At 30.6% G+C, this 26,281-nt stretch overlaps 1 protein-coding gene and 1 long non-coding RNA gene across 2 annotated transcripts in view; both read right to left on the bottom strand.

Annotated features, from left to right (window-relative positions):
* Nucleotides 1-26,066, bottom strand: part of LOC145305382 (uncharacterized) — a 153,751-nt gene extending 127,685 nt beyond the window's left edge. Inside the window, exon 1 of the mRNA XM_080147000.1 lies at nucleotides 25,909-26,066. The gene's annotated coding sequence lies outside the window, so the exon portion shown is untranslated. The remainder of the gene's footprint in view (nucleotides 1-25,908) is intronic.
* Nucleotides 4,201-6,841, bottom strand: LOC145305495 (uncharacterized). Its single transcript, XR_013874603.1, has 2 exons — nucleotides 4,440-6,841; nucleotides 4,201-4,271 (listed from the first exon to the last, which is right to left on the bottom strand). It is a non-coding gene; the product is annotated as an uncharacterized LOC145305495 (long non-coding RNA).
* Nucleotides 26,067-26,281: the final 215 nt, after the last annotated feature.

Here is a 26,281-nt window from a genome sequence, read left to right as displayed (position 1 = left end):
CATACCTAAAATTTAAAAAATAATATTAAAAATTGGTTCAAAATCATTTCTTTCAAATATAATTTTAGTTGTGATTCAGTTACACAAAATAACAGCAGATTAAAAGGCTATAAAAATCAGAAATTGAACTGTCATACTTTGATATAAGATAGCTATAGAAACCACCAAAAGACATAACCGGTTGGTATTCAATTCCGTTAATAATATTGACAGTGTAAATAATCTTTAATCACCCAGAGAACTTAATGGACTATTGAATATAAACATTATGAATGTAAAAGTTTGGACACTGCAAGTGTGAACCAATAAATCATGAATTAATAAAAGTATCTAATGTTTATTAGCCAACGAATGATAAAATGAAGCACATAACTTGTTGATTTTATTCTATTTTGTGTATAACAACAAACGGAATTGATTCCACAGCTGTAGCTTGACCCTCAGATATAGAAACAAAAAGTATCGTGGTGACTCTATAATTTACATTTTCCGCTGGTCAAAATAATAACAAATTGATCTTAATTGTATGTATTTTAAAGGCACATACTTGTATTAAAATATAATTAAAATATGATACTTAATAAAACGATGTCTAACTTAAATTAAAAGCTCTATAACCACTGGACCGATTTAGTAATGCTTTTTAAAGCAACCACTTTGTAAAAAAGGCATTAAATAAAAGAAGAAATAAAAGTTTATTAAAATATAATAAGTTTTTAGAATAGATTTCTAAGGATAAAATCATTCTCGATTTTTTAAACAATATTTTTCTGTACTATTGACGTGTAGTAATAGCAAGAACAAACAGCTAAATATTCTTATAAAGTGTATTAATTCAATACAAGGTTAACATACAATAATAACATTAATATTAAGACAACTGTTCACTTTTATGTTCGTGTCGTGTTGCAGAGCAATGTCTTGCTCCGAAACCGTTGACACAAGAACTAAAAGCTAATATACAAAATACATACATTGCTCTCAAGTCAGGAAGAAAGGGACTATACATCACATTTCTCCCTGGCTTTAACAGGAACATGGATTTCAAAACTGTAATATTTCAGATTGAATATAACAATATGTTTATTACATGTTAATTATCATATATATTATAAGTAGCATTGAATGCTTATTAAATAGATAATAATTGATCTGGTATGACACCTGCCATAATTTTTTATTTTTTTTATTTTATTTCCAGATCTTTAAACATTTCATATACATTTTTTTTTCTTTTTGTTTTGGTTCCTTAGAACTCTTTTATGTTTTTTATATGTTCCTTTTTTTTTATGTGTTTTTTTTTTTTTTTTTTTTTTATTTTTTTAAAAAAACATTGATTAACATATAATCATTGAAAAATGCATTGATTAACATATAATGCATTGATTAACACATAAACATTGGAAATGCATTGATTAACATAGTTATTATAAATGCATGATAAATAAAAACACTGATTAACATATAACCATCAGAATGCATTGATTTAAAAACATGTCATTAGAGATGCATTGTTATAAAAGCATTAATATTAAACCTTTCGAGACTACTACTGCCTCAACAAATACTTAAACATTAATACATAAAAATAAAATAAAATATGAATTAATACACAGTAAAACTATAATTATTCTTGATCATAATATTCATTCTTTTGCCAGATTTTTCTTGATAATAGTAGTATCATTCATATCCATCAATCCATCATTATCCATCAATCCATCAACATCTCACAAATGATATAACCATACCAACCATAGTAGTATCATTCATATCCATCAATCCATCATTATCCATCAATCCATCAACATCTCACAAATGACATAACCATACCAATGCTACAACACCACAGACGATATAACTATACCAGTTGACCCTAGCTTAGTTATAAACTTAGTTATAAACTGGTTTCCACTTAGCAACTGTGATTTTCTCAAACAACACAACAGCCATTCACCTCCACCACAAGAAGCCTCCAATCTCTTCAAAAAATTGGGATCAAATCCTTTCTAGCATCGACTCTAACTACTTCCCAAAATTCACCCTTTCCTGATTCAAAATACGTTGCTGATCCTGCAGGTTAGCCAACCGAGCATCTAACTCAACCATTCTAGTAACCAAACCTGCCAAATGTTTGAGGTCTCAGATCAAAAATCAGAACTGCTGTTCACATTTATCATCCAGGAGATTATATCTATTGCATAGTCAGGCATGACTTAAGCCTAATAATGACAACCACAATAACTGCTATTAACATCTCTGTTGGATTCCCAAAAATCGACATGTCATTCAAAATACAGAAACTGCCAATGATTTTCGTTATAACAATGATGCTACTGTCGACACTCCAACCAATGATAACGTTGAAAACAATGAACAGAAACAACAAACACAGAGAAAACTGCAGCCGAACAAAAGCAACCAAAACCTTCGCCATAGATTGATTCGAAATCTGATCCATTTTGTTTTTCAATACTAACTATCAACAAACACACCAGCTATTGACAAGTAAGATATCCAACCTGGCAGTCAAATCTACAACAGCCACATCAACTTTAAGCCCCGCCTTCTTTAGAACAGCTAAAATTTCACTAACCAGCATTATACTTTGACTGCCCACTGTATTAACAACTTACAAATATCCGTTTTATCAGTCATAAATATATTTAAGATACAATGCATGCTATTTTAAAATTCTGCACAACTTCACAATAGCTTCTAGCCCATGGTGTATATCTCTGTATATCATTATCTATCAACTAAATACTTCTCATTTTGACAACTGTAAATACATCTCTTTGTAGCTACCTGACTCACTGTGCATTTATTTGCATCATCCTGACACACTGTGCATTTATTTGCATCATCCTGACACACTGTGCACATCTGTTCAAAATAAATATCAACATAATTCGTTTAACTCTTTGTATTTACCTGACTCACTGTGCATTTATTTACGTTAATCTGGCACACTGTGCACATCTGTTCAAAATGTTACAATATCAACATATCTCATTTAACTCAATGTTTTTTCATTATCCTTGACATACGAATCCTCAATTTTCAAATTAAGCTTCAAAACTACTCTCCGACGTCTTATTATCCACAACTGTTGCTTAAATGCTTAAATTTAACACCTCCAAGTCTTCAAAACTTTTCAACAGTTATTATAAATCTAGCAATCTATAAATCTAAATTACTTTTCTTCTCCTTGGCAACAGTTGGACTGTTGATTGGAGTACTTATAACAGGTTGAGAAAGGGTTGCAACAACAGTATCAACAGATTGACTTGCTTCAGTAGGATTATGATTATCACTATCACCAGTACCAACAGATTGACTTGCTTCAGTAGGATTATGATCATCACTATCACCAGTACTATCATTAGTTGCATATGATTTGCCACTACTGGTTGATTTAAGACTCTTCTTGCCAAGATCAGTAATAGAGATATCATATTCAAGCTCAAAGATAGCTTCATCAATCATTGTTTGCAAGATATCATATTCGAACTCAAAGATAGCTTCATCAATCATTGTTTGCAAGTATTTAATCTGTAACATCATCAGCTCTAGTACATCATGAGGAAACATATTTTGTTGCACAATAGACAGAATATTGGTAAATCCATAAACAGCAGCTCCATACATTCCAAATATGTTGTCAATCCAGCACAGGCTTCCTTTGAAGTTTTGTGCAAGCACTCAGTTGTTAGTTTCAGGTACTTTTCATGATCACTAAATCTCCTTATAGTTGCCAGAGAATACAGGAACCTTGAACTTGATATCTACCTTCCTGATGATACTCCAAGCTTCTTGACCGCATTATTGAGAACAGTTTTAGCATCCTGTTTAGCTTCCTGTTTAGCTTCCTGTTTAGCATTCTGAACTTCAACAGACTTCACATCTAATCTATAAACAGATTCTCCAGCAGCAATAGCATGTTTCACAATATTACAGACCCAATCACTAAACAATCCTGTTTAGCTTCCTGTTTAGCTTCCTGTTTAGCATTCTGAACTTCAACAGACTTCACATCTAATCTATAAACAGATTCTCCAGCAGCAATTCAACATATAATCGGTCAGAGCAAAGTGTATCATGTGCCTCCACTCTCTCTCCACCAACATTTAATTCAACATATAATCGGTCAGATCAAAGTGTATCATGTACCAGCCTCCACTCTCAAATAATATCAATGTCAACACAAAACAATGGCCAAATTCAAAACTAAATTTCAGTCACCACCAACTACTTCTCTTGCGGCCGATCTAAAACAAAATACAATCATTTTAGATGCCAAAACTTATTTAATACATATTTTATTTTCACTCAACAAAATAAAATAATTTCTTTAACATGTATTAGTATATATATAACATTAATCAAATGTATATCAATATTGAACATCATTAAAATCTTAACAAACTAAAACTCACCAACAGGTAATACTGTATCTCAACCACCACAACTACTCCTCTTTTCGACCAATCTAAAACATAATACAATTATTTTAGATGCCATACTTAAATGTTATCACTTAACAAATAAAATTTCAACATGTCTTCTTAAAAATGTATTAAGAAATATAATATTAATCAAATGTTTGTCAATAATCGAGCAACATAAAAATAATTCTTAATACAATATATTAGTCTAATACAGTAAAAAATTTACCTAATTATTCAATGAAATATCTGAATAATAACTTATATCATCCACAACTATTTTTATGTATTAGAATCTTGAAAGTTGAAGCACAACTAACTATTTTTCTCTATACCTGAGAGCACTTTCTTGCGCAGCTCAACTTTTGCGCATACAACGCCCAACTCCTGCTCATCATTGCTGCTACCTCTCTGCACCACCCCACCTTGCGCATACCAACTTCGAGAGACAGTGCAAACTTTCCTTGCCAAATTATTGCCCACCCCCCTTCTCCATGAAGAGAGACAGCTCCACTCAAATATCTAATGCATTATAACAATTTTGCTTCATGAAATTCTAAGCTTCATAAATAATTTTGCTGAATCAACATCACTAAATCGCAATATATACTATTCTATATCGAGTGTCCTTAATAAAATTTAAGCTTAAACAAAAACTTAACACATCCATTATAATTCCAAGTTTTAGTAGATTTCAATCCACCCCTCAATATTTTCCATTTTATTCTGATCCACCAAAACTTTCGCAATACGTTCATTATATTCCAAGTTTTTAAATAGATTGAAATCCGCCCACATCTATTCACGTTAATTTGATTCATCCAAAATTGAGCAACACATAATGTTTCAATTTCAAGTTTGAGTGCAATTTGATTCACCACCCTGTGTTATTTATATAATTCTTCTCCTATAATTAGGTTTGGTCCGCCCATCCATACGACCATTTTGATTCACCACCCTGTGTTATTGATATATTTGTTTTTTTCTATAATTAGATTCGGTCCGCCCATCCATACTTTACATCTATCTACTTTTTGTATTTCGAACTTTTCATGGTGATTTCTGCAGCAGGTAGGTACAATTTAAAAAACGTAGCAACACTATAATCATTTCTATGACGTCCGTACTTCCATTTGTAAACATGTTGATTTGACCACAAATTTCTATATGATCAAATTATCCGATTGTATACTAATTCCGGGAACAACAAAATTCAACATTATAATCGAAGCAGTTAAAATATCTAATTATCCAATAATTTTATATGATCTAATTATCCGATTGATTTGATGTATATTGATTCCTGGGACAACAAAGTACAATACTTTATGATTACAGTGTCAAGCATCCAATCACCCTTCAGACAACCAACACTCTGAGATGCACAACCTTTTTCAAGAAAACATTTCCCCACTCTAACTTTAACGTCACACATCTCACATAGTAGCAGTAGGAACCATTTTTAACTTTGTTAGTTATGACTCAGTGTCAGACCAAGATTCAAACCTATCACCTACCCAACAACAAGTAGATGTGCTACGTGTTAAGCGGTTTATAAGCGAAGCCACTCTATAAGCAAGTTCATAAAATGTAAGTAAAACATCAATCTGTTTCAATCAGTTCTTTTTTAACACATTTACTTACAATTTTACATCGACTCTTATGCACTTATTTTTTCAGTTTTGACACTATACAAGTGTTGATGTTCGTTTGTCCTACCATTCAATACTTCGCTTTTATTAATGTTGTCTTCCTTGTTTATTACAAACAAATTTGCTTACAATTTTTGCATTGAATCTTATATGTATATTCTGATTATTTAATTTTGACACTATACAAGTGTTGATGTCCGTTTGTCCTGCCATTCCATTGCTTCGTTTTTACGGATGCTGTCATCTTTGTTTTTATACATCATATCCTCATTACAATAAAAATCATATATCATATAAATCATATATCAACATTTACTATACGAGTGTTAATGCTCCATTTTTATGAATATTAATATCCTTGGTTTATACATCATATTCGAAAACGTTTCAATAGAAGTCATATATAGGTCAAACTAAACTTGCAACATTTAACCACCAAGTCTAAACAACACATTTAGTATTAATCTATATTGCATCACCCATCATTGGATATAGATATACACAATAGACATCTCTTCCCTACACAATCCTATATATACTAGATCTATTGTCAAAACTTGCACAAAGTTTTATTTTCAACAAACATCCATAAATAATATATCCATTGTACACACATCAACAAGTGTTCTCTTCTCTCCATACAAATATTTCCAATAACATTCATTTCCTACTATACAAATATTTCCGATAATTCATTCATATATATATAATATGTCCATTATACATTTCAATTTTGCACACATATCATAATTAATCCACATATGTCCATTGTACAATCCAATTCCACACACATATCTCTCTCTCACTCTCTCTCTCTCTTTCTCTCTCTCTCTCTCTCTCTCTCTCTCTCTCTATCTCACATCATAATCAAATACTGAATAACAATTTTTGCTTCATTAAAAATTTTTTGCTGAGTTATGCATTCCAATCTTAACTCGCCATTTAATTGTTTAAAATAAATCTAGTTAAATCCACAAAAATTCCGCCCATTAATCAAATATCAAATATCACATTCTACTGATCATGATGACAAGTATGTATCAATCCAAATCAACGTAAATTCAAAAACAAAACAAACAAAATTTCTGTTCTATCTGTAATAGAAATTTCGTACTATGAATAATATATCACAGATCAAAGATCACATATCTATCTTCACGCAAGTACAATCGTTATTATTCATAGCACATTTTAACCATATTCAAAATATTTTGTTTCCATTCATATAAGCTTAAGAGTAGCTTTACTCTTATTTATACATAAACCGCAATATAATTGTTTTAAAATTAAATACTTAGAACCATAATAACTGACTCAACTTTTAAAACAATTTACAGCCTTTCATCAAAATTCTAATACTTTTTAAAGTATCTAATTTCAAATTTTTATCCAATTTTCATAAAATCACGATATTAACATTTAATAAAATCAATTTTCTTCCATTAACAATTTTACAAAATTGTATTCCTATTTTCGTTGAAATTAATCCATCTTCCATTTTTTTTTATTCTTATCTCTGTTAGACACCACAATAGTCTGAAACAAAAATAAATATATCCAAATATCCAATTCCAGTGTAACAAAACACAAAAAAAAATAAATGCATATATTTTGATTTTCATAATAACATAATCTCATAAACTCGTATTCAATAGTTAACAAAATGTTATATGTCCAGAATTCAAATAATTACCATAAATCAAATTATTTTTTATCACAAACTTTATAGAGTTGCTTCGTTTCTCTTCTTATTATTTAAACAATGTCAGCGCTTTCCAAATTATATGTTATACATTCTAACCTTATGCATGGACACCACAATGGCAGATAAATTAACATTTATCCCACTAATTCGAATAATATCAGAGATCTATATTTATTAGCAATGGATACAACAATGGAAAATAAATTGACATTCATTCCCAAAAAATCGAGTAAGATCAGTAATATACAGGGATATAACAATAGCAGATAAATTTTCGTTCATTCTAGAAAAAGTTGCTCCACAAATAATCTATGATTTGTATGTCAACATAACATCTGCGAGTTTTATTTCCTAAATAGAAATACTTCCAGAAGCACAACTTCTATACATTTTTATAAGCCGTCAAATCTATCAGATACAATACTTATAGATATCTTAATTGCAAAACTACAAAAATCGATCGCCGCCACACCGCCGTCAAATCGCCGTAGGCCGTAGTACATGTATATCCTGTTGATACAATCCAAAACTGTAGAGAAAATCCTTCTTCCCTGCAAATTGTAGAAAGAAATACTCGTTTAATCAATACACGTCTGTCCTGAATAAGCTATAGAAAGAAATACATGTAATCCTTGCTTCCCTGCAAATTGTAGAAAGGAATAAACTGTAGAGAGAATACATTTTTAACAATTTTTAACAATACTCAACTGTCTCCCTGTAGAAACAAACTATAAAAGGATAGAGAGAATACATTTTTAACAATTTTTAACAATACTCAACTGTCTCCCTGTAGAAACAAACTATAAAAGGATAATTTTTTAACAACACATGTCTATCCTTCTCTCCCTGCTGATACATGTCCAGGGCGGCACCTTTTCCCCTTTCATGGTGTCCTCCACCAACATAGTACATGTCCAGGACGGCACATATCTTTCCCTGGACATTATGTTGGTGTCCTCCACCCACATGTTGTCCTGCAATGTCCAGGGCGGCACCTTTTCCCCTTTCATGGTGTCCTCCACCAACATAGTACATGTCCAGGGCGGCACATATCTTTCCCTGGACATTATGTTGGTGTCCTCCACCCACATGTTGTCCTTCACTAGACAGGATGGTGTCGTGGTGTCCTTCAATGGACAGAATGGTGACATGGTGTTCTTAACCATCACATATCTCTCTTTCACCAGGGGTTCGACCTGGTTCACCCTCTCTCCATTCTTTAAGCATAACTGGTCCAGGAATTCGACCTGGTCCAGCATCACATGTCTCTCCTCCTCCAGAGGTTCGACCTGGTCCAGCATCACATGTCTCTCCTCCTCCAGAGGTTCGACCTGGTCCAGCATCACATGTCTCTCCTCCTCCAGAGGTTCGACCTGGTTCACCATCTCCTTGACTGTTACCTGGTCCTCTCCACCTATACACTCTCCCCCCCCTAACCTGTTTGGCAACACCACCAAACTTTCTTGTTCAAGGAAACAAAATTTTTCATTAGCAATTGGAGCTTTGAAATTGTCCATAGAAAGTGTTGGCAACACCACCAAACTTTCTTGTTCAAGGAAACAAAATTTTTCATTAGCAGTTCGAGCTTCGATCTTATCTTCATGATCTTGCATTCCACCAAAAATAGTTCGAGAACCACTAGCAAACAATTTAGGCTTCTCTTCTGATCCTCCAAATCCTCCAGATCCGCCAGCCGTCCTCTGCCACGACATAGAGTTATTTAAACCATTCTGCTGGTTATTCGACCCATTCTGCTGGGTATTCTGCTGGTTATTCGACCCATTCTGCTGGGTATTCGAACCATTCTGCTGGTCATTCAAACTATTCTGCTGGGCAATCTTTTCAAGAATTCGCTGCTGGCCAATCATAAACTCATTCACAACAGTCACATTTTCAGTCTTGATATCATTATCAACACTAGGCTCCACCACCTTATTAAGACGATCTTCCAAATCGTCTATCCGAGTAGCCAGTCCAGTAACCGCAGCAACATTAGTATCAACATTATCCGTCAATTCCTGAACTTTCGCCTCCAGCGGCGCCATTCTTCCAGTAAGATTAACCAGCATATCCCCATTGGAATGAATATCACCCTGCAGCGAGGCCAACAATTGGAGCATATACTCCTCCTTCTCCGCCGGGGACAACTTCTTGTAATAATCAATGTCCACCTTCATGGCGTCCAAAAATTCCTGAACAAAACTAAAGCAAAGAAATAATACAATTAAAAGAAAATCTGAGCCGTAGATTCGTACTACACTACTGCGCCAAAATGACGTGTAGTAATAGCAAGAACAAACAGCTAAATATTCTTATAAAGTGTATTAATTCAATACAAGGTTAACATACAATAATAACATTAATATTAAGACAACTGTTCACTTTTATGTTCGTGTCGTGTTGCAGAGCAATGTCTTGCTCCGAAACCGTTGACACAAGAACTAAAAGCTAATATACAAAATACATACATTGCTCTCAAGTCAGGAAGAAAGGGACTATACATCACACTATGTTATTTTATTCTAAAAATTCATTCAGAACAGAATTTTTTAAACATATATTTTAACAAGGATGACAACATTAATATCTGGAGAGTCTATAAAAGACCTTGGACTGTGAATTAAAATACATTATCTCAATGGTTGAATTAAAAACAATTATATCAATAAAATCTCGCTTAAATGGTTTATTAGAAATAGCAGTGTCAAAACATTTCAACCAATAATCCAATCTACAGAATGGGTAATTTTGTTTCTCGTATTCATTCGAATCCGGTGGACAGGAACCGGTTCTCATCCATACGAAAAAACTAAGTCTAGCATCGTATTATATCCAGCTTTCTACGAATATAAAAATGTACAATCATAGGATTAAAACCAGTTTTTTTATAATTGTACATTCTATATCCGCGGAAAGCCGTTTATAATACGATGAAAGAAATAACTATTATCACCATTGAAAATATGCATTAATCATCTATTGTCTTATCCCTTATCTTTTAATTGAGAACAAGATTGATTTATCTATCATTTATCTATCCCTGAATAACAATATCAAAGAAAATGAAACTTAGAAACTTTTTTTCAGAAAAAAACTCAACCAAACAAATGGCATATTTGTAAAACAAGGGTGAGGCACCTGCATAAATTTGATTTGTTTTCCAGTAGTGCTTCGAAACCTATTGATATCCGCCGAATTAGTTCCGGTACTGAAAAATTATGTATAGCATTGTATTACAGATGATTTCCTCAAATATTAGAATACGTCGAATTAGTTCCGGTACTGAAAAATTATGTATATTATTGTATCACAGATGATTTTCTCAAATATTAGAATACGTCCCCTCAGGGCTAACAAAACTTGTTTTAAACTTCTAACTTTTCATTTTAATATTCGCGGAAAGCCCTATAAATAACAATCATGCGATAAATAACAATTAATGTATAAAAAAGTTAAATATTTTCTACTAGCAGAAAAATTGGTTAACACATAGTTTTCTTTCAGTTAACATATCTCTACTGTCATTGATTTAAATATTTAATTGTCAATTGAAAGTTGCCAAACGGACTAAAAGTAAAGGAGATATGTCAAGAAAAATTATAATGTCTCAAACTTTTAGCTGCTTAAAATAAAAATTAAAACTGGAATTCAAAATACAATTTTACAATCAAATGCAGAAGAAAAACACTTTATTTTGTTTCAACTATAATCCTATTAGACAAATCACAATGTTGTCCGTTCGTCTGTCTAACTGTCTAATTGCTAAAACTAAAGATCTTAGTTGTTTCTGCTTTTGTACTATTTAAAATCGCGCACATTTTCGGTCTACTTGGTCTATTTTATAATTTCTACTTACTACATGAGGAGGGGGAGTGGCGTATTCAAATTTTGAAGAAGGGGGCGTAACCTAGATTTGAAAGGGCTGTCTCCTAGCTGTTACAAATCTAACGTGGTGCGAATTTGTGTCAGGACTTTTCGATAGGGGGCGTAGACCTGCGCCAGTAAGGGGGTTATTACCCCCCCCCCCCTCAAAACACTGTAACAAAATATTGAAACTTCTTTTAAAGGGTTATTTTGGATGGTTTTAGGCCAAGTTTTAGAGTATTGGTAAACATTGAATGTCAAAAGTTAAATACATGTTTATTAAACTAAATCAAATTATCAGCAAGTTATTGTTTGATCGATTAATATTCCATTATACGCCCTTAGTAATGGCCATATAAAGTGTGAATGCATTTCCGCATTCTGCAAAATTACAAAATAGCCAATATTGTTTGAGGGGCAGTGTTTTTGCTAAACAAAGGGAAATTGATAGTATAGATTGTTCTGTTGTAAAAATATGCTGTTCTGAAAATTTCATGAATATATTCATGTGCGGAAGTTAATGACCACCATCATTCAATCAATATTTAAAATGTGCAAAGAAATTTTATGGTGTTTAAAATTTCGCGCCAAAAAATTGTCGATTTAGGAAGAATATCTGTCCTAGATAGACATAGTTTAAACTTAAGGGACCTTATGTGATAAGGCAATTGGCGACATATTGATGTACATCCTCTAATAAATATAATGATATACAAAATTGCCTCCTTCAAAATTTAAAATTACTTATTAAAAAGTTTGAACACTGCTAGTTTGTATCAACCAATCAAGAGTAAGAAGTGGCAATTGTGAATTAAGGTTTTGTTTGATTTTTGCCCAGTATAACTAGAAAAATTTAATACAAAAATTATATATACATATATTTGTGAAAACACCAAGATTTTTAGATATTTTTTGTAAACTCTTATCAAACAACGGTTTGACAATCAGTCAAATCAATTCAAAAGGTTTCATTTTAAAGAATATTAAACAGAAAATTCTTTAGCGCAGCTACTCTATATCTTAGGTGGGTCTCATTGTTTTTGAACCGTCAGGAATCCTCAGTAAAATAACAATTGCGCTGTATATTCAGACATCAATGGATTTATTATTATTTGGATCTTACACCAGATTATCATGTACTCTAATAAAGTGAAACTTGTAGCTAACTAAAAAAAAATTATATCCTACAACCTACCCATTTATTATATTCCTTACTCTTCTACTGGAGGAACGAACTGACCAATATTTCCATGTTATTAACATAAATTGACGCCATTTATTCATCTTTTTCTGTTAAATTTTTTTTATGAAATTAAACAAAAAGTGTATAAAATTTGTTTAAAAACCAATCTTCTTTACTCCTGCACATGTTGTGATTTTTGCCATGAAAATAAACATTTTTATCATTCAAGAAAATTTCAGTGATTTGCAAAAAGACGCTGATAACAGCACTTGGTGGGTTCAGAAAATGAAATTGTAAACAATTATTGTTGGGTTATAGCCCATTCTACCCACCCTTTACTTAAAAAAATTAAGTATTAAAAGTAATGGGGGAGGGTGGTTTATTTGCCTATGCATTACCTAACCCTGCGGGGTTTAAACCTGAGGTGCTAAACAGTTCCCAATATAACCTAACATAATCAGCCAAAAGAAAGAAACCACCTTTGAGTACTATTAATAATTCTTGATTGGTTGGTTCAAACAAGTAGTGTACAATCTTTTTATAAATAAATTTAATTCACAAAACGGTTTAATTTTGTTGAACTTCATTGGACACGTTTATAAATTCATCCTCACATGTCTTATCCCAGATGTAGTCCAATTAATAATAGTTTAGCTACCAAATTGTACTCCGTTCTATACAAAGAAGGACCAACAGACCTGTTATTAAGTAGCTGCGCTGCTAAAAAGGTTAGCGTGGTATGTGGAAGTTAAACAAGTATGACGAATAGATCTCAATTATTTAAAATGACAACCTTAACATTTACCGCCTTTACCGAAAATTTTCGAAAACAACTCTAACCTGGATTTGTCAATCTGGGATTATAGAAGGGACTTTAAGGATTGGGACAATGGGCTAAAATGCTTAAAAAGTGAGTTTTGGCACTTGTCATTTGTACTAATGAATCAAAATTAAATTTTACCCTACAAAGTATTTAAGACTGCGAATGGTAGAACACGTATGACAACTTTTTACACTCTATTTTACAGTTCCTTGTTTCTTTCTTCCTTTTATTATACGCATAACATACTCTACCAAAGCCTTAAAGGCTTGGGACAAAGCAATTAGTAAATGAAATAGAGTAAGAGTATTGCTTCAATTTCTTGAGTGCACAAAAATCCACGTTTAAAAAAAAACTGAAAAATCTACGATTTTGATGAAAATGTTCAGGCATGCATATTATATATCTAAGATGTGCGTTTGTGTAAATTATTTTTTCTACAAAACAGCTATAACTATTTTTATAGTAGCGAAACTGCTGTTTATACAAAATCAGTCCGTCAGTCTGATTAAATCTCCATTATGATTGTGTATCCTGACCATTTTCCCCAGTAAAAAAGCTTTTTGCAGTAAAAGTTGCAAGATTTTTCTCTGTTTCCATGGGACTAAGGGGGAGTAGATCTACCCTTCCTTCCCCAATAATAAATAAGTACTTTAAACTATCCTATCGCCAATAAGATTCTTTACTAAAAAAGTGGGGGTTTGATAATCCGTTTTTGGTAATTTTTGGGAAAAACACACACTTACTACTATACATTTTTTGTAGTTTTAAATTGCAACTTTTTGTATATTTCTACTAAGCAACTTTTTGACAATAAAACATATATGCTCAAACGAAAGGTCTTTTGAACAGGAGTTTTTAAAGAGAAGGCATATGAACAGTAAATGAACCTTACCCTCAAACTTTATCAACACGTTCAGCCATTGGTTACCTTAATTTGAACATATGATGCCAAAAAGTAAAACTCCTTTAACTTTTTTTTCTCTAATACACAATAAGTGCTGATAATAATAAGTGGGAAGGGGGAGTGAAATATTAATTTATCGTCCATTGTCGTATCTCTGTTTTCCTGGCTATTTGATTAATTTGCAATTTGGCAGACACCCCCCCCCCCCCTTTAATATAAAAAGTAAAAAGATTAAAAAGTTATATAGTTTAATTGGTAAGGGGAGATTTATAGAATTGATATTATTCTTTTCATTCAATTATACCCCGAAAATCCATTATCAAAATGTAAGAATCATTATTGCTGCGCTATCCCCAAAAGTCTCCTGTGCATAGTTCAGCTGGTTGGTCTGTGGTGAGTGCACCCAAAAACTTCCGGAATATCCCCCCCCCCCCCCCCCATATCAACTTTTTGACATTTAAGCACATAAACACACATATGAATATAAACATGCATGCCAGGGATAAGACAATGTACGATAAATTGATGTACATCCCCAATGATGATACACAAACGTACCCCCTCTTTAGAATACAATTAGTGGTTGAAATGTTTGAACAATCAACTTAATAATAAACCAATCAAAATTCAATAAAAGTTCCCAAACTTGTAAAGCCAACAAATAAAAAAACATTATTTTAAACTTTGGGGACTAGTGTAATAAACAACCCAATGTCCCTTCCTCCCTGCATACATACACTAACAATCAGGGATGTAGGGATAGGAAACTTGTAAGTAAATCAATTTTCCTCCCGAAATTTGATTTAAAAATTCATCGTGTGGAAGGTTTTAAAAAGAGTGCGTGGGGATGAGCTCCGGCTGATTATAGACTGAGCCAATGCATTCTCCTTTCTCTTATAATTATGTGAATGACTTAGGTATAATTAGGTATTAATATCTTATGTTTTTGTTATGACGCGGTTCATGCAAAGATTGAAACCTATTACCATCCATGGACCCTAAAGTTAAAATAAATATAATAAAAAACGTATCAAATCACTTTTTAGTGTTTTAGTGTGTTTATTTAAAATTATAAACATTTAGTTTTAAAATTAATATTTAATGAGTTGAAGCTTTTCAATAAGTCGTTAATGCATATATTTTAGAATTTTAGGATTTTTGTCATTAAATATATCGATGATAGGTCAACCATAACCTTATTATTTTAATATAGCCATATATTCACAATAATCGTTTGTTTGAGAGTTTAAAAGTAATAATAATTATCATGGGAGGTAAAAGTTTTATAAAATTGTTCTTAGATTAAAATCTTGATTGCGTTGTACAAACTAGCAGTGTTTAAACTTTTCCATAAAACAGTTTTTATCTACAGATATATAATTTGTTTTTTGGTAATTGGGCACTACATCAATTTATCATCCATTGTCTTATCCTCAGAGAAATAGTATAATATTGTATTATAAGAAAATAAAAACATTTTCCCTCTCCCAACTTTCAATGGAGGGTGAAATTTGTATTGAAATGTCTACGACATTTTTACAAAGAATATCATTATGATTTTTTAAAGAATATTATATTCGCGACCTACATTTTCTTTTTTTTCAATATTGGAATGCAAGAAATATAGCCTAAAACCACCATAGGACATATTTGAAGCTTGAAAACTCAATCGAAGGAAAACTTTGCTTCTAACTTTTTAACAATCAAATACATTGAATATTATATAGTATGTTAATTAATTTTGTATTCTTTACAGTAATTTAGGCAATAAAAACTCACAACCCATAATTTAAATCAAAAATAAATTGAAAAGGGGGTGGGGGTAATTTATCTTCCCATCACTTGCAGGGGAGTCCTAACCAATTAGGGCAACCTAGTATCCTAAATAACCTAACCTAAACTGGCCTAAAAAGTTAAACAAACAAACGAAAGAGTCTATATTGTAAAATTAAAAAGGAAGCCGTAATCCAAAATAGCGATCCTAACTTGTATCAAATGAAAAATACCATATTTTTCATTTCTTTTTTTCCATTGAAATTGCTTACAAATTTCTTAGTACCAGAGTGACAAGGAGAAAATAAGTGTGAAATTAAGAACTCTGAACAAAATATGTTTTAATATATTTTTTTTCGGCGGCTAAAAAGACTTAAATTAGATCAAAAACTAAAAAAGACATCTTTTAAATACAAACACTTAAAAATCATATATGTATAATTTGTATATATACAGAAATATTAAGGGTTGAATTTTAATTATTGGTTGAAAAACTTTGCCACTGGTAATGTGATTCCAATGATGTATCAATTTTACTTAAACCCGCAAGTTTTTAAACTTTGGGGTAAGTATAGTTTAAAGTCCAATGCCCTCCCCCTTCCTGATATAAATATCACAGGTGGATTCTTTAAAAAAATTTGCCCCACTAATCGCTTAGTAAGGCAAAATTGTTTTCGTTAAAAATCCACCAAAATCACATTAAAATCTACAAAAATTAAACAAAATCATAGAAGGGTTATGAACATAAGATTTTATTTAATTTTTGATGATTATTTATGTGATTTTGGAGGATTTTTTACGAAAACAATTTTGTCCCACTAAGCGATTAGTGGGGCAATTTTTTTAAAGAATCCACCTCAGTACAGTAATCATATGAGAATGTTTCTTATATAATTATTTTCATAGCTTATAAAAACATTCATATAAAATCAGGAAGGTGGGATTAGACTGTAAATTAAATGGGTACCCAAAGTTTAATAGACACGTTCTCTTATTCTTTGGTTCAAACTAGCAGTATCTCAACTTTCCAGCAAAAAATTTAATCTACAGAAGAAGTAAATTTGTTTATCATCAATAGGGATGTGCAACAATATATAATCAATTGACTTATACTTTAAAGATCCATGTATAATATACTAATAAGTACATAACTGTACGTCTAGCTCATAGCATATCCTATAATGTAAAGAAGTAAGTTTTTTTTTGACTGAAGTTTAATAACTACACTAATTATCCGATTGAGTTCTCCATTTCAAGGAAGCTTCACATAGGTCCCAGAATGGAATTAGGCTTTTATATTGGGTATTTTTGGCTATTTTTTCCATCTTCGAATATATGCTAAGGGCGAAGCTACTATTGTGTTTAAAATCCATAGATGAACAATAAAGCTATCTAATGTTTTGTTCAAAGAAAAGTATTTAGCTAAATTTTAAGAAAAATACAGAAACGTGCTCATTAATAAAAAGAACGATGCAAAATTTAGATTTTTTAAATAAACATTAATTAATATTAAATGTATACTTTTTATGTAATAATCTTATGATTAATTACAGTTTAAATGTAGGTTGTTTATATTGCTTAATTTCTGCTTATATAAAATAAATATGATGTCACAGTGTATGTCTGAATTTTTGTACTATAAAGTACTCCATGTTCTTAATTCATTTTTTTAGTAGAAATGTCATATAACAATTTAATGAAACTTAGCCTCCTAAATAATATATGCTGATAAATAAATTGAAAATATAAATCTATGATTTTATTTAAAAAATGGAACTACAGTGATAGAGACTGTGAATTATACTGGTACCCAAAGTTTTTATAAACAAGTTATCTCATCATAATTGCCCTAAAATATTTGGGTACTTTTTACAAGTCTTGATTTGTTACTACAAACCAGCAGTGTCCAAACTTTTGAGCAACTCATTATAATTCTAAAAAGACAAACAATTTGTTTTTCATTCGACAATAACTCTTACTCTAAAGATTTTAAACAATTTTTCAATTTATCTTGTAAACAAGGATGAAACCATCATTAAAGCGTAGTTAAATAAACCATATATCAATTGAGTGTCATTAAATGAAGAAACTTAACATAAAGTTGATACAAATTAGCAAAATACAGAATATTTGATAATGACATACTTACATTTTTAAGAGTTGGTTCGCACTCAACAAAGTGATCATTATTTAAATTTTAAAATTTAAAATCATGATGTTTTTTAACAACTTTTTTGGACACTTTTTGATACCATCTTACAAGATATGCAAATATGCGTTAAGACAACATATCATTAAGGGCTTAAAAAAGCAGGGATACGGAAATTGTAATACAAATTTTTATCAGATTTGTTTTCAAAAACTGTTTAATTTATATTACTTCTGTTTTGAAAGTAAACTTCTTAAATTTTACCTATGAGTTATAATAAAGTCTTAAATCCTATTATATAAATTAATAAGTTTTTTGTCTGAAGCTTTAGATTTTAAAAACTACTGAACTTATTGCATTCTACTTTTAAGAGAAGCCTTATACAGGTCCTGGGATGTTCATTGACAATTTTTTGAGATTTAAGCCATAGGATGGTTTTGGGCTATTTTTTGCCGTATACACTTTTAAATATAGAGCCCCTAAATGCTAGAGTCGCAGCCGCAAGTTACATATAATCCATTTAAAAAACGAAAACCGAGACTTTAAAAAGTCATCAAAATCTTTTTGAATCTTTTATAAAATCTTTGTCTTCCATATTAAGAAATGTTTTTTAGGATTATATACCCAATCCATGAAAAATAAATTCAGGAAGACGTAAGAAAACGTGGGGGCGGAAAGGGGCAACTAGTCAAACCCCGCACCCTTCCCTCATCCAAAAATTAAGAAAGATGAGACAAATTCCTCAAAAATATATAAACAAGGAAGTTTAATTCCAAAGTTAGAAGATTTTGTATTTAATTTAACTGTACTTTCCTCCCAACTCATCATAAGTTGATTGAGCTCTCTGGTCGAAATTTCATTCCTTAATCGTCATGGCGCACTGGGCAGGGTGTTGGCCTGGTAATCTAAGGGTTCCCAGTTCAAGTGCAAAATTAACTCTGATGAATTGAGCCATACTAATGAGCCATAAAAGGGCGAAACACTGTGTCTATGGATATAAAATAAAGCAGTAAGATTGTTTTTCAAGAAGCGCACGATTTCGATTCTTACTAAACCAATTTATTCAAGTTTTCAAGGGAGAGAACTTAGGACTGTAAATCATACTGGTACCAAAAGTTTATAAACACGTTCTTTAAAACATTGGCTAAAATCTTTTGTGACTTAAATTAAATTTTGATTGAGATATAAAAAATAGCAGTGTCATAATTTTTCTACCAATATTTTTAGTCTACGGGAAGGCTAATTTATTATCCGCTGTTATACCTTAAGATCTGTATACAACTAGCAGAAGAACAAAGATACACTAACAAATCATAGAATAGCTTCGCTACAAAAAAAAATGATAAGCACTTTAAAAGATCCAAAACGCATTTATGCATTAACCCCGCTCAAGTTTATTCTAAAATTTCTATTAAACTTGAAATGGAACAAAAAATAACCATCCTTACTATTACAACAATTTGACATAATATAAAACGTTGAATCACTCATTCTATACATTTTGTTTTTATTGCTTAAAAAACTTTATTTTTCAAAGAGGGTTTAAATTAATTTTCATAAAAATTAAATTGTTAATTTTTTTTACATGGGCATATGTATTAAATGCGTTTAATTCCTACCTTCAGATGTTTAAAACAATTATGTTTTTTTAAATTTACATTTGACTTTAAAAAAAGAGGCTCTTCTTCTTTAATGATTAGCGTGTCCGTATGTCTGATGATTTCAATTGATTTCAAAATAATATTCTTAAGATGATTAGGAATACATCCTAAAGTATAAAGCAATAAAGAATAAATTGATATACCCACAATTATGATAAACAAAATATCATATTCCATTAAAAAGATTTAACTTATCGGTGGAAAAGTTTGAACATTAATACTTTATGCAGACCAATCGTAAATCAACTTAGACATCCAACAACAACACAAAAGTTTTTAAACCAACGAATGGCAGAACAGACAAATCATTTTTTGGTTCAGTGTGGCGTTGAACGCCTCCAGCCTACCAATTTTTTCTATCCCTTTTTCTGTTAACGGTTAAACGGCATATTTTAGTTCAGTACATTAAAACTTAGATTTTGAACACAAAGATAACATGATCCAAATTTGTTAAATTAACTCCATATAAACCTATCCCTTTCCATGTGCAGCAAAAGTCAGAAAAATATTTTGGCCTCCCTGACATTAATGTCTTATGCGCAAACCTACAAGTTCATCTTGCATGATGTTCATTTAAACTAACAGATTTACCACACGCTAGTGTTGAGTTCGAGTCTTGCTGCGTTATAATAGAGACATTTTAAATACTGTTAATAACTTCACCGTATATTGGAATATAATATTTCTAACCCCATATTTCAAGGAATCAATATCTAATGCTTGACCCCAAAAAATGTATTTTTTAGCATTTGGAGCCCATATTTGTTAATGAATCATTAAATGACGCATATGTACTGGTTCTCTATACATTTCCACATCATAATATATAAAAATATTTTTTTATACTTATATCAATTAACAGCAGAGATTTTTCAAGCCAAAGATTATGATTTCAGGACAAATGTCCTGCATTCAAAGAGTTTATTGAATAGTTGGTATTAGTACGTGTTATCCTGTATGGTTAAAACTGGCATAATGTGTATCTAAGTATAGTTAAAATGTTGGCAAATTAACAACAACGTTTGTATGGAAGCTGTACCTTTAAAAGATTAAGTTTCGAAAAAAAGACTTTTTGCTCATCTTGCAAAAATACTTGAGCAATGCAAATGCATTTTTAAAACTAAGTACATCACTATAACGTAACAGTGTAGTAACATGTTAGCTTAGCTTAATATCATACTGTTGTACTAATATGACAAATATCTAAAGAACCAGCCTCTTATTAACCCTACACCATAAAGGCTAAGTTTTGACTTTTATGAAGCTTTGATTCCACAGATTTTCTGTTAAGAACTTGCAAAAAATTAAGAAGCAAAATGCGGGGAAAGAAATAAAAATTCTGAAAAATCTTGTTTTAATCAAAATTATGTGCTGATATCAGTGACGTGCACATAAATTCACGACAGGAATGTGCAACCTTGAAGTGTGTTGACACCCCCCTTTAGCACGTTATAATTGAAAATACATATTATAAGAATAGCATTACTTGAATTCTTGATATTGGAAAAAAAAATTTCAAATCCTTGTACCCCCCCAATTATATCAATAATAAGATTAAAATCATTTGTTAAAAATTTGGATATTGTTACTTTGTACGATCCAATCATGACCCAAATTTACATATTAAGATTTCATTTACATGTCTGTGTTCCATAGCGGTTTTCTTAATTAAATTTTTTTCAAACCCTTTTTCTCACCCTTTAGAAGTGGTTAAAAATAATAAGAATTTTTTTTAGATTAGAAAATATGCATATATGTACAACTCTATAAATGTAAAAGCTGCAAAATAAAAACCCTTTTAGTTGAAAAATATGATGATTTTTGTATTCTTTTTGATTACTTTCATAAAAATCTTTGATATAAGCAAAACATCTCTATATTTAATTCTTTAAATATGTAAGTATGTACCTGCTAAGAATCATGTATTCAAGTTATTTTGGGATAGGTTAATACAGAATTGTATTCATATTTATAAACAATTTTGAATATTTGATGCACTGATACTCTATATCTATTAATTTTCATTAGTCTCGCCTATAAAACTTCGTATTTATCGATGTTGTTATCCTTGTTTATGAATTACTTTTAACATAGGTATATAACAATATAGGTCTGTCAATGTGTTAAAAAATGACTGAAAAGTAGCAGATTTTGAAAATTTTAGGGTATAAATTGCTTTTAATTGAAAAAGTTTTCTTATAAATAATATTATATCATATTGATTTAGTGTTTCATAATAATATCTACTAAAAATAACTTTTATGTTTTTAAATGATATACTTTTGTAAATAGTTGCTCTTGTTTCAATAATCCTATACAATGGACAATTAGAAATTTTAATTGAACAAGGAATTAAAGACATAAGTATAACAATGATAACAAAAATGCATATGTAATGTAGCTTAAAAGTATTTAATAAAGATTAAATAGTGCTTTAAAGACTTATTAGCGGTTGCGCCCTAGCATATAGATGCAAAAAAAGCCTCAAACCAACCTAAAGCTAAAATCTAGATATAAAATGGCCTTAAACTATATCACTTACTTATGTGAAGCTTCAATGAAAGTTAATTAAGTTATTAATCTCATGCTTCAGACAAGATAAAACCTTACTACTGTATGAAATAGGACAACCACAACCATTTTTTGCCATTGACTTAAAATTATTGTTTGTTGGTTTCAAAAGTTTCAAAACTAGTAGTGCTCAATCTTTTTTAACCAAAGAGTCTAAGCCACAGAAGATATAATTTTGTTTGCCATCATTGGGGATGTAAATAAATTTATCAACCATTGTCTTATTCCTTATTATCTTTACAAACTATTAAGATATCAATCTTTTATGTTACTTTTACTGAAAATGTGAACAAAATTGTATGATATCTTTGCTGCTTTAATAGTATTTGTAAAAAATAATTGTTTTTATTTTGAATCAAATCAGGCTAAAAAATCATAACTAAGTTCATTTTCCCAGTAAATTGGCATTTTTTTAATGTGAAGCTTTTCTACAGTCATGTTCTATCAGTTTCTTACGGATATCTATAGTCTTTAACTTAGGAATGTTAGAATTGTCTAAAAGATTTCGAACCATGTTGGGAGATTACTGTAACAATTTGGCACAATTTGGAAAGGATAGCAACTCTATAAACAGTAAACAAAGTTTTAGTAATTCTACCCTATAACTCACTTTGTTCGTCTGTAGGGTACATTACGCGTTAGTAAATAAATATTTTCTTGGCCGCCATTTAATATTGATGTCTCAAAGAATTTAAAATAAAATGACCCATCAGCATCTACGCTATAACTGACTTCGAAAGTGATATTTTTTTTAAATACTAGCGGTAGCACCCTTAGCATCTAGGAGCTCTATATTCCATGAGGTAGGGAAAGAAATGAAATAGCCAAAAATCTTCATAGAAACTATACGAACTTTCCAAAAATTGGTTCATTAGTTTTTGAGATCTTAAGCTAAGTGCAAAATCGCTTAACATTTTATATAACATTAATTAAGAGGGTCCAAAATTCAACAAACACAAAAATGATTTGATTTTCAAATGGTAAAAGCACACGTAAAAAATCGGGAGAAAAATATCAGCGAATGCAAATATTTAACATTTTTTTTGTAGAAAAGAAGGAATGTATTACATTAGTTTTCTTCAGTTTTAAGTATTAAGATGTGTGTCCGTCTGTGTGTCTTTTAAAATCTCTATAGTATCAATATTAATAGTTTGAATGTTGCTAAAATTTGTAGAATTACATTTTTGAATTTTAAAATTAGTTTAAAAAATTAAGAATACAAATTTAAAAATTAGTTTAAATTATTTTTTGACTTTGTTCGTATGTATATATGCATGTTTTAGACTTCTAATAAGAAACAGGTCATAGACATGATATTATGAATATTTACATAGATTTCCAATATGCCAAGGGAAAATATTTCGATTTATATTAAAGGAACAAGACAATGGTTATACACCCCCATTGGCGATAAACATAATTAGACTTTCTTTAGACTTAAATTACTTGTGGAAAAATTTACGATTACTCTATATTTTAATTTCTGATAAGATAATTTTTTGTCTTAGTCAAAAGGAAAATTTATTTGCATATTATTAATAGTTATCTCATAGAAACTTTACCTGAAACAAGGATGACAACATTTGAACACAGACAAAAATCAGAAAGTAGGACAAGCATCACTAAGTATAAACGAGATACAAGGGTTAATTATTTAACATTATGTTCACAAAAAATGCTTTAAACGATGAAAATAAACGTTGTCAAGGAAAGTTTAAAACCAATAGGATGTTTCTAACATGTCTATATTTTTTAAGTTCTTCTTTGGAACATTTTTCAAAAACACATTGGGAGATTTTTTACAAATTGAAAATTTAAAATTGTACAAAATAGTAAATTAATTTGTGTCTAAATATTGATAGAATATGTAAATTTTCGGCCAACAAAACCTCAAAATTCAATTTTTACCGTTGCTGCGTTTCAACAAGCAAAAAAAACATTCAATTGGAGCTTTAAAAATATAACATTTTAAATTCCCAACTATTAAGAAAATAGGTTAATTTAGGTTAGGTTAGGTTAAAAAGAGAAGTTAGTACCTGCAGGCATAGGGCCGTGGATGCTATTTAAATTTTAGCGCATGTAATAAAAAATATGCAATGTGCAAAAAAGTTTGCACACCTCATCTGGTCTGAGAAAGCTTGAATTAATTTTGACTTTAATGACCTAACCGCAATTCTTTGGATAGGGATAAAGCCCTGAAGAAAAAACTATTTTACCCACAAGATTTCTGCCTTCTAAAACTTTTACCCATATAGCTGTCAAAATTTTGTATAGTTATTTTATTAACATGAGTATTCCTATATTAATATTTAGAAGTAAGGTTTTTTGTTTGAAGCTAACATCTTAGAAAATGCTAGTCCGAATTGATTGTCCTTTTCAGGGTAGCTTTATAAATGTCTTGAGGGTGTTTTGGGGAATTTTCTTAACTCCCTTGTCCTCCCCTAGATTTTAAGGGCGAGGCAACTTGTATTTCTATGTTTTTATGATTTAATTAATGTAATTGATAATTGAATAAAAGTGTTTATAGGTGGCTTATAATAGACATGACATCTTTCTTAAGCTTTAGTTATTTTTAATGGCGGAAAAGTTCAAAGCAAATTATTTCTTTTTGTCAGGTAACATATCCCTGTACTAAAACCACAACACTTAAACGCAAAATAAAATTTAAAAAAATTAAAAATATTTATTAGATTAGTTCCATAGATCATTATAGATGAAGAGTTATGTAGCTTTTTTTCACTGGAAGGGGAGGGGAATTTATGTTCATCCCAACTTGATAAACAAAATAGCCCTTTAGATTTATATTATTGTTGAATTTTTTTGCCATAAGAATTTTAAAAAGCAAGATTTAATATAACTAACCAAAGTTTTTAGTCAACGAATGAGATGACGTGTTTCCTTTAAATTTTGGGTCATAAAATGACATGTTCAAATATCACCTCCATATATTAATTATGTCCAAGCAATCATTTAATAACGCTAGTTTAATAACCCAATAAAACTTATTAATCCAGCTAATAAGTTCATATTTTTTATTATAATTGATTTAAAAGTAGGAGAATTTATTTGAAAACCTATCCTATATAAATAAAGTTTATATATCTAAGTTAAGTTTAATCTGCAGAAAGATATGATTTAGATAATTTAAAAATAACTTGATTTAAAAAAAACTTACCTTATTGAAAAATTATAATCACAACTATATAAACAAAAACAATATTTTTCACCAATGTTTAGTTTTAAATACACTTTTTATGATAATTATTCAATAATTTTCACTGTTCTTTTTCAATCTATAATTTTTTGCACACAATAATTCTTAAATCACTTGCAAAAAAAGTGTGTGGTATGTATGTACACACTATGATGGTTTAACCAAAACTACCCTTCTTGCACACAGATTAGATGTGTGTGTTTGTGTGTGTGTGTGGTAGGCCTAAGATCGCGACGCGTCGCCACGATCGAAGGATCGCTTCACGAACATCCTTTGCTCGTATATATATGAGTGTGTATAGATTACGAGATGATGCGCTTTATCCCCCCCTCCC

The sequence above is a fragment of the Acartia tonsa genome, chromosome 14 (genome assembly GCF_053477335.1).
Source record: "Acartia tonsa isolate MP-2025a chromosome 14, ASM5347733v1, whole genome shotgun sequence".
Taxonomy (NCBI): Eukaryota; Metazoa; Arthropoda; class Copepoda; order Calanoida; family Acartiidae; genus Acartia; species Acartia tonsa.
Note: the sequence above shows the minus strand (reverse complement) of the source record. Positions and strands in the feature narration are given on the sequence as shown.